This window comes from Rutidosis leptorrhynchoides, chromosome 3, assembly GCF_046630445.1.
Source record: "Rutidosis leptorrhynchoides isolate AG116_Rl617_1_P2 chromosome 3, CSIRO_AGI_Rlap_v1, whole genome shotgun sequence".
In the NCBI taxonomy this organism is placed as follows: domain Eukaryota; kingdom Viridiplantae; phylum Streptophyta; class Magnoliopsida; order Asterales; family Asteraceae; genus Rutidosis; species Rutidosis leptorrhynchoides.
In genome coordinates this window covers 633,079,599-633,095,913 of record NC_092335.1, presented here as the reverse complement: position 1 = coordinate 633,095,913, position 16,315 = coordinate 633,079,599, and the positions used below count along the sequence as shown (strand labels likewise).

Sequence of the window (16,315 nt, the reverse complement as noted above, 5' to 3'; positions counted from 1 at the left end):
CCATTGCATGTTCTTGTCTGATTGTTGCTTTAGGTCTTAGTCATATCAACTGTTTAGGTATTCATTAGGTTTCTATCTACTTTACTATCAGTATATTAAATGTGATGCTGTATAATGTTTGAATTGATATGATCTCATTAGTATGATGGAATGGTTGTTAGTTTTCATTTAAGGTTTTGCCAACTTAAACCGACAGATTCTTTCCGTTTGTGATTAGTGTTCAATCAACACGGCACGTTTGAAACAACCCAACCCGTATTAAAACCGGCCCGTAAAATTCTTTTCCTTTTTAATACACATTAATAACATTTAGGTCCCATTACACAATTTCCAAAACCTATTTTTATCAAAGTAAGTTCAACGAACTTAAAAACGTACAACAATAATTTAATTCCTTAATACAATAATATGTAAGTTAAATCATAAACCGGTTATAATCATTATGACCCGACTAGTTACGTTTACACAAAACCGAGCATGGTGATTTGGGACTACGCTACCCAAATCCTAATTGAGTACAAAAGCAAGATCTTCTAAAGCAACCTAGCCAAGATCTCTAATCCCCATGCTTACCCGAGCCGCCATCACGCGAACCTATAAAAATATCAACAACGAGAGGGTAAGCTAATGCTTAGTGAATGTAAAGATACAATACACATACATATGCATAGAATGGCTACGCATCACCAAGCATCAAAATAAACACATACCGGCTCCGCATGGTAAACAAACTACAAAAGAGCACATACACAAAGTAGCTACACGCTACGTAATCACCAAGCTAATGCCACAAGATTAGCTACAACACAACAATAAGTATATACGCGTATACAATAAATATAATCAACAATATCGATAAGGTTAACCCCTTAACCCAAACCACATGAAGGTTGGCCGAACTACCCGGGCCTTAGTGAATTCACACTACCCGAGATTCACTTCCTTCACCACTTCAACAACCGAGGTTGACCGAACTACCCGAGCCTTAGTGAATTCACACAACCCGAAATTCACCACCTCATCACCAAGATGACCGAACTACCCGAGTCATCATGAATCCGCACTAACCGAGATTCATTTCCTCAACAACAAATGCTAGCAACCCATCGCCAAAAAGGGTTATCCAAAACGCTAGCCCAATCACCACACCAAGGGTATAACCCAAAACGCATAAGCGTATCCCATGGACCCGAAGCACAAGAGGAGTCCATTCACCCACACCAACATAGAGTAAACCCAAGCAAGGGTCACTCTACACACACGCACCCATTTTACACATACACATGTGCATAGTAAATTTACACTCACCTTAAACGCCTCGATGAAGTGCAATCCAAATCCCGCAATTCGCCAATGGAACGTACCTATTCCATTTATCACATAAACAAACAACACAATTAGGGTGGATTTACAAATCAACTCAAATTGTCAACTAGTGCAATTTCGACCCAATTGCACTTCCAAGCTCAAACCGCGCCCAAACTAACCAATAATCACTAACACAAGTGAGAATGGTCCTAATACACCAATTAAACCCAAGCATAAAGTCGTCAAGAAAGAAGTAATCAAACTTCTAGACGCCGGTCTGATCTATCCTATCTCTGATTCGCCATGGGTTAGTCCTGTTCAAGTGGTACCCAAAAAGGGAGGGACAACCGTAACTCAAAATGAGAATAATGAACTTATTCCAACTCGGGAAGTCACCGATTGGAGGGTCTGCATAGATTATCGTAAACTAAACGATGCAACCCGGAAGGATCATTTTCCATTACTTTTCATCGATCAAATGTTGGAACGTCTATCAGGAAATGAATACTACTATTTCATTGACGATTTTTCCGGCTATTTTCAAATTCCCCTCGATCCAAATGACCAAGAGAAAACAACCTTTACATGTCCTTATGGAACATTTGCTTATCGACGTATGCCCTTTGGGTTATGCAATGCACCATCTACATTCCAGCGATGCATGGTAGCAATATTCCACGACATGATTGAACGTTGTATGGAAGTCTTCATGGATGACTTCTCAGTCTTTGGTAGTACCTTTGATTCATTCCTTTCAAACCTTGACAAGATGCTCACCCGGTGTGAAGAGTCGAATTTAGTTCTGAATTGGGAAAAATGTCACTTCATGGTAAAAGAAGGGATAGTTTTAGGACATAAGATTTCAAAAGCAGGAATAAAAGTTGATAAGGCTAAGATTGAGACCATTACTAAGCTTCCAGAACCTACCACAGTAAGAGCGGTAAGGAGTTTCCTAGGACACGCCGGTTTCTACCGACGCTTCATTAAGGATTTTTCAAAGGTCACACGACCTCTCACTCATCTCCTAGGAAAGGAAGTCCCGTTTGTCTTCGATGAAGAATGTCGAAAAGCATTCAACTATCTAAAAGAACAGCTAACACATGCACCCATCATGATAGCTCCTGATTGGAGTCTACCCTTTGAAATCATGTGTGATGCAAGTGATTTTGCAGTTGGATCTGTGCTTGGACAATGGGTAGATAAACACTTTCATCCAATCTATTACGCAAGCAAAACCTTAACCGGAGCTCAAGAGAATTACACTACCACAGAAAAGGAGCTGCTAGCTGTAGTGTTCGCCTTCGACAAATTTCATTCCTATCTCATCCTTTCCAAAACTATAGTCTATACATATCATTCAGCCCCCAAATATATATTCACTAAGCAAGACGCGAAACCAAGACTCCTACGATGGATCTTACTCCTTCAGGAATTCGATATTGAGATTAATGATAAGAAAGGAGCAGAGAACGTCGCAGCTGATCATCTTAGTCGTTTGGAGAACCCAGCGATGGAAAAACTTGCAGAACAAGATATCAGAGATAAATTTCCGGAAGAACAGCTTATGAGTTTAGGACAAACTCACATAGGATCACAATTTACTGACACTCCTTGGTATGCCGACATGGCCAACTACCTAGTTTCCGGAGTAGTACAAAAGGGAATGAGCACCTCCCGAAGAAGGAAGGTCTTCAGGGATGCCAAGTACTACTATCGGGAAGATCCTTACCTGTTTAGAATTTGCCCTGATCAGATAATCAGGAGGTGCGTAGATGAAAAGCAAGCAGCAGGGATTCTTCACCAATGTCACCATGGACCAACTGGAGGTCATCATGGAGCAAATTTAACCGCGAGAAAAGTCTACGAATCAGGATTATATTGGCCGTCTATATTCCGAGATGCGCAAGAGCTTGTAAAGCGTTGCGACGCATGCCAAAAGCAAGGTATTATCTCTATGAAGAATGAGATGCCTCGGACTAATATTCAAGCTTGCGAGATCTTCGATATATGGGGATTAGACTTCATGGGCCCATTCCCAAATTCTAATGGGAAAGAATATGTCCTCGTAGCAGTAAATTACGTCTCTAAATGGGTCGAAGCCCAAGCATTTCCAACTAATGATGCCAAAGTCGTCACCAACTTCCTGAAGAGACTCTTCTGCAGATTTGGAGCTCCCCGTGCTATAATAAGTGATAGAGGCACACACTTCTGTAATACTCAATTTATGAAGGTGATGCAACAATACGGAGTTACCCACAAAATGTCCACTGCCTATCATCTACAGACCAACGTACAAGCAAAGGTCACGAACAGAGAACTCAAAAGAATCTTAGAACGAACTGTCGGCCATCATAGAAATAAATGGGCCGAAAAGCTAGATAATGCTCTGTGGGCATTCCGGACTGCTTACAAGAATCCTCTAGGAACTACACCCTACCGCATGATCTATGGAAAAGCTTGTCACCTTCCGCTTGAACTTGAATATAAAGCTCTCTGGGTGCTGAAGGCCTGCAACCTCGATCCCTTAGTTACCGGAAAACATAGGAAAATGCAAATGAACGAACTCGCCGAATTGAGAGACCAAGCATATGAAACGTCATACATCTAAAAGGAACGAACGAAGCTTACGCATGACGCAAAATTGATTCCTACAAAGTTTGCCCCTGGAGATAAAGTTCTTCTCTTCAATTCTCGGTTCATGAAGTTTGCAGGAAAATTTAGATCATGATGGAGTGGCCCATACAAAGTTGTACATGCTTTTCCACACGGAGCCGTGGAATTGGAAGGACCTACTGGTAACTTCAAAGTCAACGGTCACCGGTTGAAAGCTTATCTAGAAGACCACGATAAGGAGGAGCACCTCTTCTCCTTTGATCCATTCTGAAGATCTGACATGGAAAAGTCGAGCTCTAACGACTTGATAAACAAAGCGCTCTTGGGAGGCACCCCTTGCTTATCCTTTTTACTTTTATTTACTTTTATTTTAATTATTTTCAGTCTTAAGATATTATCTCTGTGTACTAACAACTAAGCGCCATACTTGCGCTTAGTACTTACAAGTTTGTTGAATGTGTTCAGGCAAAATGCCAAGTTCAGGAGCTTTAGCTTACATACCAGTTCGCAGGAGGAGGACTCCTAAAGTTTACTCATCCGGAAGCAGTGCTGATCAGAACAGGCCATCAACAGGGCAACTAGGCCCAAGGCGATTGATATTTGGAGAGCGTTGAGGAGGATATCGGCACAGTACCGCCAGCTCCTCCTGTTCGAAGATCTATACGTTTAGCCAGGAGACCAGCCGAGCACACACAGTTGCCACAGACGCATGAGCCACAGACAGTGATACATTACGGAGCCACCTTAAGTGACCCTGATGTTGCATGGGCACTACTCAGAGATCAGCAGAGACTCTATAGAGCTCTGAGAGCATACCTCCAGCGCGAGGGGATGCCGTGCAGTACTCTGAGCCCGTCTTCATTTAGGCTAGCGCGCCGTGTTCATCCGACACGACAAGCTACGCCCAGGCGTTCCACACCGGCCTCAGTTCACTCAGCTGCCATGCCTGCACATGCTACTCCTATTCCTATCACGCCGCCTGCTCCAGTCACCGAGCCAGTTCCAGTCACTGAGTTACCTGAGGGTTGTCACCTAGTCACTATTCCCATTTCAGTTGAGCCGCCAACGGCCCAGGCATTTGAGATCACTAGGAGCATACCTGACGAGGAGCCTTTCCCGAGCTTATCCCACCTGGAGTTGCCGTCAGACTTATGTCTGGATTCACTACTAGGCCCTGAGTTGTATATAGGGCAACCTCTCGAGTACTTGCCGACACTAGAGGATGATGATGAGATCTTTGGATACTTCGCAGAGCCGACTCAGCACATTGACCAGGATAGTATCTGATGTGTGTTTAGAGGGGTAGAAAAATATATATAGAAATGCTATTAATTACGCTACAATATACACAAGTTATTTAATTATTTATAGAATGGATATACCTAAACCTTGCTACACACTTATAGGCAGTGTACCTAATCGTAGAGTAGTGTAGTTTTTAGTAAGTCCGGTTCGTTCCACAGGGATACCTATTTTAAAGCGTCCTATATTTTATAAAACTATAAATATATATATGTAATTATTATTATTATAAAAGGGGGGGTTTTTACCGTTTAACTACCGGTTTGTCAAATTTTAGTTTTAGCGATAAAGATAAATTGCGAGTAAATAAAAATAGCGATAAAATATGAAATAAAAGTATTATGCTTATTTAAACTTCCGTAATCATGATGTTTGACATTTTAATTATATATTATTACCCCGGGTTAATTGTTATTTGGCCTGGTTTATTTGATACGGCTATCTGGCTTTTGCCCATAATAGTCCATCGGTCATAAATATAAAGTGCGAGTGTCCTCGTCAAATTACCCTTATACCCGAAGTCAAATAGTCCAACTAATTAAGGATTTAAACTGTGACGCAGTTATCACTTCTGTCAACAATTACACCAGTTATCACTGTATGTAATCCACCCCTGTTTTAATTAGATATGAACATTAATTTACCCACTTGATCAGTTTGAATACTCAATTGCCCAACCCGAATAATTAATTAAATGATTATAATAGACTCCGTATGAACGTCACTAAATAGGACAACCATAATCATTATTTAATTATTAGGCTAACTAATTTGAAGATAGGTTCGACAGACTCCAATGAGTTGTCACTCGATTAGACAATACCCCCCATCTATTAATAGTCCATAGTCCAATGTCCACAAGTGTCGGTCTTTGTCCAAACATTAATTATGGTCCAAAGTTCAATAACCCGGTCTTTAATATTTAGTCTAACATCATGATTACTTCGGCTCAAATAAGCATAATAATAACTTAGTTACGAGACATTAAAGTAAAAAGGTTGAACATAACTTACAATGAGTATTAATCGCGTAGTGTTACACGGACAGAGTTTTGACTTACAAAACCTTAAAACATTTGTAACAATAACCTTATTATTGAAATTAACTTAAATTAAAATTATAACATGAATATAAATTAGAGATAGAGAAAGAAGAAGATTGAATTTAATCAATCTGGTGTGTTTGGATTAAGCAGAACTCGGCTGCTTTTATAGGCATTTCTGAATCCTGGCTGCTCCGCGATCGCAATGGTTTTGTGCCTTGGGGCTCCGCGATCGCGGAGGTCCCATTTCCAGCTGGTTGTTAATTTGGATCCTAGTTTGTCGACATAATATATATAATATAATATTTAAGTAATTATTTAAATATTATATTATATTCTCGTGCATAGTTGACTTGTACTTTCAGCTCCGTTGAGTCGTACGTTGATAGTTGGTTCATGTGTCGTTTCCGGATTTTCGAACGTCTTTTTGTACGTTGAGATATCTTGTACTTTGCGTTTCGCGACTTGTACTTTTGTCATTTTTAGACGTTAATCATCAATAAATTGAACCACTTGGATTGTATCTTGTACATTTGAGCTTTTTGGTCATTTGCGTCTTCAAATCGTCAATTATGCCTTTTGTCTTCACCTTTTATTATTTAAACGAATATCACTTGTTAATAGAACAATTGCAACTAAAAGCTTTTCTTTCTGGAGGGATAATGCTATGAAATATATGTTCGTTTGTAGCATTATCAAATATTCCCACACTTGAGCGTTGCTTGTCCTCAAGCAATATAGAACTTGAATCACATTAATCACTTCTTTATTCTTCACACTTTATACATCAGTGATTTTGATACGGCGGTATAAACAATGATAGTAACGTTGTGGTTTACAGTCCCACATGACTATAAAAATTTAGATCCTTTAGGAAATAGGATCTTTATGAAAATATTTGATCTTTTGAAAATTCAAGCTAGGTTTTACCCTAGACAGGTTTTCCGGAATAACCCTTCACCGGTGTTTGCAAAATTATTTTTGTGGGTTGTGGGTTTCAGATTTTTAAAATTTTTTTAGCTCAAAACTTGCGGTTTTGTGTCACCCACTTGCTAACCTTGTATTAGAAAAGCACACATCCAGTCTACTTGTCCCGTATATTACCTTTCGGTAAACGACCGTCCGGTTGTAAAGGAAAGCGATGAACAAGCAACTATTAAGGCGATGTCTAATGACATGCTTATGATTATGGTCCACAACGTGTCGGATGCAATTACTATCCTTGGTAGGAGCAATAGTAAAGATCACCCTATAGTTTTTCGGTCTGGCACAAGGTCCTGTCTTTGACCATGCTATGCAACCACCGTTCTTACGGTTGACACCCGATTTGGTTCAGGTGACCTAATGAATTCTGATGAAATCTTAGGATTTTACGTTCAATGGTAATGAACGCATTAAAAATGGGTTTTTTCAGAAAACAAATCGGTTTTAGTTTTGATCAAAATATTTTCTCGTTCAAGCTCGAGTTTAGATATCATTGAATTCCATGAGTTTGAATTCTCAATCTTTAAGGTCAATCTCAAGGATTGAGTAATATCAGGCTTAAAAGCTGATTTTTAATCTTTAAGGAGATTATCCTTTCTAGGGGTCTGATTCATTAGTCTTATCCAGCTAATTTGCACGGCGCCCTCCCCATTTTACGAGACAGATCCTCTCATGGTTTGGATAAGTCTGACCACTTGGCGACCCTGTTTGATGCTGAGGTCCGTGGATTTCCTGCTGATTTTAGAGATGACTTTTCTAGATTTTTCGTCAACCTACAGCTGGTCTGGACGACAACTTCTTGACCTAAATCAAGAAGCGCGTGTCTTTTCCGGAAGACTTTACTTCCTCTAATGATGGAATTGATTCATCGTGTAGATCCATCTTTCTCATATATTTATATTACAGTAAACCGGGTAAAACTGATTAATTTAGTCCAAAGCAAAAGTACTTGCAATAATCTTGTACAAAAATGTGTGATATATGTTTTAAATAACTTGGTAATTTTTCCCACACTTAGCTTTTGTTTATGTTTTTCTTTGCCTTTTTATTCTCGTCTATTCCATTCTTAAATGAATTCTAGTGTTTAAAGTTGTTTCTCAATTTATGTCCTTTTTGAGGCAACGATAATTTCGGTTTTATCACCTAGTTTTATCGTTCATAAATATGTATAAACATGATTTTGAATTCATGTAATTGGAAATTTTTCAAATTTTCATAAAATTTGGCAATTTAAACTAAGTGTATTAATAATATGTTTAACCGAAAGAATTTAATCCCTCCCCACACTTAAGATCTTGCAATGCCCTCATTTGCAAGAAATCAGTAAAAATTTAAATTCATGAGGGTGATTAGCGTAGAAAATGATTAAAATTGTACCAAAGTTTCCAAACATTTTGTTGATTGTTTTGTTTGAATGATAAATGGTGCACATCATTTGTTCATTCCTTCATTTGTTATATCACTTTTGTTTTTCGTCTTGTCGTCAAAATTGGTAGCTTTTGCTGAACTTAATGTCAGTCTTTGAAAATGCGCTGTTTTACCCTGCTTTGTATATGACATAAACTACAAACATATATGCATATTTTTGAAGTTTGGTTTTATAACCCCACATTAAAAAATTTATAAAATCTTGATATGGCCGAAACGGACGGTTTTAATTGCGCGGTGTCGTTAGGCCGCGGCTCGCCAGAATCAGCCACTCGTGGGAGGAGGTACTGTTTTAAATTTATATTTAGCGGGGCCTAAATCTTACTACTCCTTATAAGTAAGGGAAGTATGACCTAGAGTCGTATTTTTGAGATATCAGTAACATCGAACCTATATTGTAGCCTAAGATAGTTAGGGAGTAGTGAATATTTATTTTGGGATTTTCTAATTTATAAGATAGATAAAGTAAATGCGATAAAATTTGTAATTCAGATAAGGTTAAAGTAAGTGCATACTATGACTTCATCAGTTATTCTGCCGAGATTATGGAATGCTGGCTCATGAATAGGCAGAGGCCTTGTATTCATTACACTAGTCCTAAACGCCCCTGTCATAAGACATGTCACTGGGTAATGCGTTAGGCTTGAAGATTCTGAATAGACAGCAACGTCCCTTACCCCCGATGCCCGTGCAGTCTGACTACAGGCATACACGTTCAGACGGCTCATCCAATTGAGCGACTCGGTTGGGTGACGTATTAACATTCCAAAATGGTCTAAACTTTCTTAAGCATAATAGAATACATGGTTTACCATATCCGAGAGACGTGATGTGCCTCAATGCTTTCGTTAATGATTGGTAAAAGATAGTTAGGCCCTTAAAAAGAGTTCAACCATAAAGAACACCATGGCCAAGTCAAGTCTGACTTCCATGAACACGTTCGGTTATCCTAACGGTCCAATCCTTTATGTGTCTAAACAAACAGTTCCTTAATTAACTAAGAATCCCTCAAGCGGGGTGCAATGCTTGAGACCGCGTTATGGTGCAGTGTACTGGTCAACACTAACCGTGTTCCATGGCCTTACTTAGCAGAGGTACAGCTTACAACAACCGCTGTGCTTCAGCGTGCATGTACGAAGTTTATATGCTTGGTGACTACACTAGCATGGTCTGGGACCGACAATGTACTAGGGGCCTAGTCAGATGTTTCACTACGAAAGAGTCCTCAGTCGGAATCCAAAGCTCGATAGACTTACTACAACCGGTGTGCCTCGGTCGATCTTACGTTGTATCCGAGAGACTTCTCTTACCAAGGGGTGACACAGATAGTGTACTCTGAATCGGGGTTCGCGACTTCCCAATAACAGAGCCTATAACTACGTTCTATTAGTTGGAAAAGCGATTGAGTTTAAAGCATAATCGGAAAGCATTTCGACAACATACACAGACCATAATATTATTTCGGCATTATAACTGCTTACATCATAGCATACACTAAAGATAACTACTCGCTAATCATGGCAATAATATCATAAAACATTATATAAGATAAAGGATAGAAGTACCAGTAGATTAAACGAGTTCCGAATACAAAAGTGACAACTTCAAGACTCCAGACCGCTCCTAATACAATCTTCAGCGTTCGCCTCCGGGTACTTAATTTCCCGCTCGGAGGTGAGAAGGCCTTGAAAGTATGACTAATATTGTACAAGAGAGAGAAAGAAGTGAATTGAAGTGTGTGTTGGAATGAATGACAAAGACCCTTTAAATAGACTTGAAAATTGCCAAATACGCCTGGCAGGCCGTATGGCAGGCCGTATTTGGCAGGCCGTATGCAAGGCAGGCCGTTTGGTGGCTCGTGTGGTGGCACGTATATAGCAGGCCGTTTCCATACTGGCAGGCCGTCTGGCAGGCCGTATGGCTTGCTGGTCAGCCTGAATTCCCTGGATCGTAACTTGATTTCTTGTCTTTCACCGTTTTCGCTCTAGAATCTTCGTTTTAGCTCCGATTCTCTTGATTCTTTTTGCACCGTCTTCGTAATTACTTGTTCTTCAATTCTAACCGACGAAGTGGGTATTTTGCCGACAAAGTTCGAATCTTTCTTGTTTTTGGGCCTTAATACCGGGGTGAAAACGTGACTTTTTAGCCGATATCAAATATCCCACACTTAGACTTTGCTTGTCCTCAAGCAAACTCTCATTTTAAAGAATCTTTTCGGCATTTCTTTCTAATAGCCTAAGCGGTTTGCTTTTATTATAAGAGCAAAAAGATAAGGTGAGTCATCTATGTTAGGACTGAAATTATCTCTGCAAGCATGCGAGGAGGTTACATGACATAGGCTAGCTTTCACGGGTCACTCAAATCACTCAAGTGTTTAGGGTTCCCTATAGATCTAAGAAATGAATACGCTCATAGCCAGTCATGCTGCACCCATCGTCATAGGCTTGATAAAGACTCAAATCCTTACTGCTAACGCGAGAACGGTAGTAATCTCAGCTTTATGGGTTATTTGTCAATGATGGAAAGGAATTTTGGAGTGGTAGTGAAGTTGTTTTTGAAGGGTGAGATAAAAGGGGAATACCGTCTTTATACAGACTTTTATTCGGATAGATAGGAGTGCTGAAGTATTTTGAGAAGCACTTTTGAACTTTTCTTCATTTGATAATCATTTTCGATTGAGTTCTCTTCGGCATTTCTCTTATTTAGTTCTGCTCCTTCAGCATTTTATTTATTTTTTTTTTTTTGGAGACTTCATCTCGAGAAACTTTTTGCCGGTAAACTTTTTCAAGACCTTTGCCATGATACTTGAGAGGTTTATAACATTGGGTTTTCGGAAGGAATCTCATTTTCTGGGTTTTCTGAGAAATAGTAAAGGTAATGTGGATGTGGTGGTGGAGTAGAAGTAGTGGATGTGCGGAAGGCTTATGTTTGACAAATGGGTAGCTATTTTGATTACAACCGATCCACGCTTTGCTGCTTGGAGATGTAGATCTAAAGCAAGTTCTGATTCTGAGCACAGACATCGGCACTCTCAACGGAAAATAGTGAAGCATTAAAGATGAATGCTGGTCTTATTTGGGGTGCCTCACCATAATCAATTTAGGTCGATAATGCCTTAGTCATGCAATGCTCTATTAGAGATTTCAATCTAACAAGATTTCCACCTTACTTAAGCCTTATTTTTATTGACAAACGTTTTAGGTTTTCAAAAATACTTTTTCAAAAAGGGTTTCTTTTGCAAAAAATTTGAAATTTGGCTTAAGGACTTGGAATCTTCGTAATGGTTTATTATGATATAGCATAAAAAGATACCAACATCCCACACTTAGACGAACATTGTCCTCAATGTTCCTAGTGTATCCCACACTTAGGAGTTTTAGTTGAAGATTTGGGAGTATTTGTCTAGTGTTTTAATTGGGTGTTATCCCACACTTAGTGATAAGCTAGGATGCGGTATGGTTTGAATCTTGAGCTAGTAGCGAAAAGAAAGAAATACCCCTAGCAGATGCGGCTGGTTTCCTTGCTTCTTTATCGGTTCATTTGTCATCCTTTATTCTTCTACTCTACTTTATTGCACGGGTTGCCTCCCGAGAAGCGCTTTTGTTTACGGTCGTTGGCTCGACCGTAGTGATTCTTCAAAAAGCAAACATTCCTCGTTGATGGCTGTGATCTTGGTCTTCTTGAGGGAATGTGAGTCTTGGTGGATAAGTCCTGAGAAAGTGTCGGACCAGTAGTGGTAACAAGTCCGGTACTTCTCTTGAAGAACTTCTGAACGATAAGTAGTGCGCAGTTTCGGCTCTTGATAAGTCTTGAAGTCCGATGAGAATATGATCCACAGCTCTGCTGGTTGACCCATGAATGTCAATCATGGTCGCAGTGCTAGTGTTGATGATTTCTCTGATGGGATGCTCATTTCAGAGGTCTTCAAACAATGTAAGAAACTGTATCTTTAGAATTTCGAAGTCTTCGGAACGGTGATCTCCACAGTAAGAGTCTGTAGCTTTGCACAGATTAGTTAAGAGACGAAGCTGGAAAGAAGTGAACAGCAATCCTGATCCGAGTATTAATTTCACCGTCTTTGAGTATATCTCCCGATATCCCGCTTTAAATATGAAACTAGGATCTGTGGATTTGTGGAAGATACGTGATAGCTGCTTCGTAACATAGGTGGCAATGTTGACTCGATCTGGTTCAAGATGAGAGAACGGATTGTTTCGTCTTGCTTCCTCCATAACAGCGTCTTGTAACTCTTTGATAATCAGATCAGCGTGGTGATCAATTGTTACGTAAATCACTAGTCTGTCTGGTGCTTTCGAAATTATCTCTATCCAGAAGAGCGAAAAGACTGTGAATATCCTCGATCATTTGCAAATCAGAGTGATAAGTCGGGCGGCCGGTGGAAAGATCCATATGCTTCCGGATGAGAGTCAGTAGTGCTCGTTCGTTTCGTGAGAACGGAAGTGCAGATCCGGCTAAAGCATTATAAACCTTAGAGTAAATGATCTTCTGATCTCGACAGAATCTTGTCTCAAGAATAGTGCGAACCACTGAATTATGCTCTCGTTGCCTTTCTTCGTGATAGATATGATCGTGAAGAGAATTGATAAAGTCTTGAATGCGTTCTTCTAGGATTTCAACATCATTGTATTCTCTTCGGAGATAGAGGTGGTGCTCTTCTCTGATAGCCATGATTCGTTCTGTTATGCGTAGCAAAAAATCAATGGTTGACTTTCGGATGGCTTCGAGAATGTCTTCAAATTCATCAGTATCATTGATGAAGGTAATCATGTCTGCATGTGTGGATATAACCGGAATTCGATCTGAAGAAGAGTCCGGCTCCCCTTGATCTACTTCGGTTGGAGAGTGTGAGTTAGTCAGAATGTCTTCGTGATGCTCTTCCTCGTCATCATCGGTATCTTGCTCCTCTGAAGATACGTCTGATGAACGGGTTTCTTCAGTATTCTGATTCTCCACTTTGATACTTACAGGATCAATTTCTATATCCTTAACCCCAGCCTTGTCGTTCTTCTTTTTGAAGCGAATGATTAAACTGTGATCTGCCGTTTCAAGCCTCATTATTTCTTCATGACGCTCAGTACTTGGAACGGGTGTTGTCGCAGTTTCTTTTACGTCTTCCATTTCCTCTTCCTCTTCAGATTCCTCCTTTTCCTCTATTTCTTCGCTGGGATCCTCTTCTTCCATTTCTGGGTCGTCTACAGACTGTGATTCGACACCCATCTCGATATCATCGGCTGGTGGTAATGACTCATCATCGGAAGTGATCCGTCTGGTGGAAATAGCAAACATCTCTGCCTGTCCAGAAAGATCGGTTGGTCGGTCAATTTTGAAGGTAACACTCTCCCCATGTGATCGTAAGATCATGGTTTGATTGTACACATCAATGACAGTCCTAGCCGTATTCATGAAAGGTCTTCCTAACACTACTGGGGTGTGTAGGTCTTCCTTAATATCCATTACTACGAAATCCGTAGGATACAAGAATTTGTCGACTTTCACCAAGACGTTCTCAACTATGCCCTTAGGATATCGAATTGTATGATCGGCAAGTTGGATTGTCATTTTGGTTGGTGACAAGTCTCCTAACTCTAATCTCTTGTAGAGAGAGTAGGGGATTAGGTTGATACTTGCTCCTAAATCTGCTAGCGCATGAATGGTTCCAGATTGGTAGATTGAACACGGGAAAACGAATCGACCCGTATCTCCTAGCTTAGGTGGTAGAGAGTTTCTGAGTAATGCAGAGCATTCTTCACTTAGTGGAATTTTGTTAGAGTCTGGTATCCTCTCCTTTGTAGATAGAAGCCTTCGGATGTATCTCTTCTGGTTGGGAACTTTGGACATGGTGTCCAAGAATCTTCCATCTAGTTTGAAGGAATCAAGCTTGGATGGTTCTTCTTGTAGCCTTCCAGGATAAGGTACGCGAACTGGAGTTTCAGGGGTCAGCTTCTGAGTATATGTTGATTTGTTCTTGAGCCTAGTTGACCTTCTCCGTGGTTCTTCCTCTGGGATTACGGAATCCATTTGCTTTGCTTCTTCTATGTGGGGATTCTGGATAGTATTACTTGGCAATCTTCCCTGCGGTCGGGTTTCAAGGCGTTGTGATAACTGTCCGAGCTGCGTTTCCAAACTTTTGACCAGAGCCAATTGATTTCTCATTAGTATCTCCGTCTGATCTTGTCTGGTTGCAGTTCTCTGATTTAACTGTTGTTGTCCTTGGATGAACTGAGTTAACTGATCATCAGCTCCGAGAGTGGGGGTAGCTGCTTTTGTAATCTGGGTGGTAGGGGAATTCTCCTCAACTGGGGGACCAGTGAGTGGAAGTGGTTGATCGTAGGTCAATTGAGATTGTTGGGCTGGGTAAGGTGGATAGCGATAGCGGAAAGGTTGATTGCTTCGCTGAAATTGATTAACCCTTGGTGGTTGATTGAATCCGGGATTTGGTGGACGAGCTGGGTATTGAACGTAACAGACTGAACCGTCAGGGTTTTTGTACTCAACTTGATAGTCTTCAGTGGGTTGCGGGTTGGTACAATTAACACAAGCCTGAGCTTGGTTAACCTGCCGCGGTTGCGTCTTCAATTCTCCGAGTTGTTTAGCAAGAGATTCCATCTTATCTGTGAGGGATTTGATGGCCTCCGTTTGATTGTTAAGCGCAGAGAGTGGGGCAGATGATGAAGTTGTTTCACCACTGTTCCAGTCATGATGATGCATTGTCATGTTCTCGAGCAATTCCCATGCTTCATCTGCGGTTTGGTTCATCAGATTCCCTTGAGCTGCTGCATCGATCGTCGTCCTATGATTTACCGTAAGACCATTGTAGAAGGTACAGATTTGGGCTGACCGTTCTAACTGGTGATTAGGGCATTTCTTCAGCAGGGTTTTGAAACGCTCCCATGCAGTGTAAAGAGTTTCATGATAACTTTGTTTGAAGTTAATGATGTCATTCTTCAGTTTGGTTTGTTTAGAAGGAGGGAAATATTTGGTTAGGAATTTAGTCGCCATTTCCGTCCATGACGTGATGGAATCTTTTTCCAGTCCTTCAAACCAAGTTTGAGCATGATGAGTGAGAGAATAGGGGAACAAGTATAGCCGGACTATATCTTGTCCTATCCCTGGCTGTTTGTAGGAGTTCGAAAGAGATATGAATTTATCAAGGTGAGAATTAGGATCGTCATTCAGTAATCCATGAAATTGACAGCTATTCTGAATGAGCTGGATGATGTGATGTTTTAACTCGAACGAGTGTCCTTGAATCTCTGGAAATCTGATTGGTCCTCCTCGACCTTCAATCGAGGGTTTGGTGTTTTCTGCTAAAGTAACGCGTAACGCCATTTGGTTTCTGATTCGTGCTTCCTTGCGTGCTTTAGTGATTATTGCGTCTGGATCAGGTACGAATAACAACGGCCCTGGTCTAGATCGGGTTTGGGTCATACACTAGGTATGCCTTTTTGTTTTTAATTTTCGCAAATAAGCTAAATTATAATAAGCTAATCTAAACTAATCTAATTCTAAGGCAATCTAATTTAATCTAAAGCAATCTAAAGTAATCTAATGTAATCTAATCTAAGGTAAACTAAAGTAATCTAAAGCAATCTAAGGTAATCTAAGGTAAACTGGAGT

At 40.3% G+C, this 16,315-nt stretch overlaps 1 non-coding gene across 1 annotated transcript; it reads left to right on the top strand.

Annotated features, from left to right (window-relative positions):
• The first annotated feature begins 15,542 nt into the window (after window positions 1–15,542).
• Window positions 15,543–15,649, top strand: LOC139903277 (small nucleolar RNA R71). Its single transcript, XR_011778108.1, has one exon. It is a non-coding gene; the product is annotated as a small nucleolar RNA R71 (small nucleolar RNA).
• The last annotated feature ends 666 nt before the right edge of the window (window positions 15,650–16,315 follow it).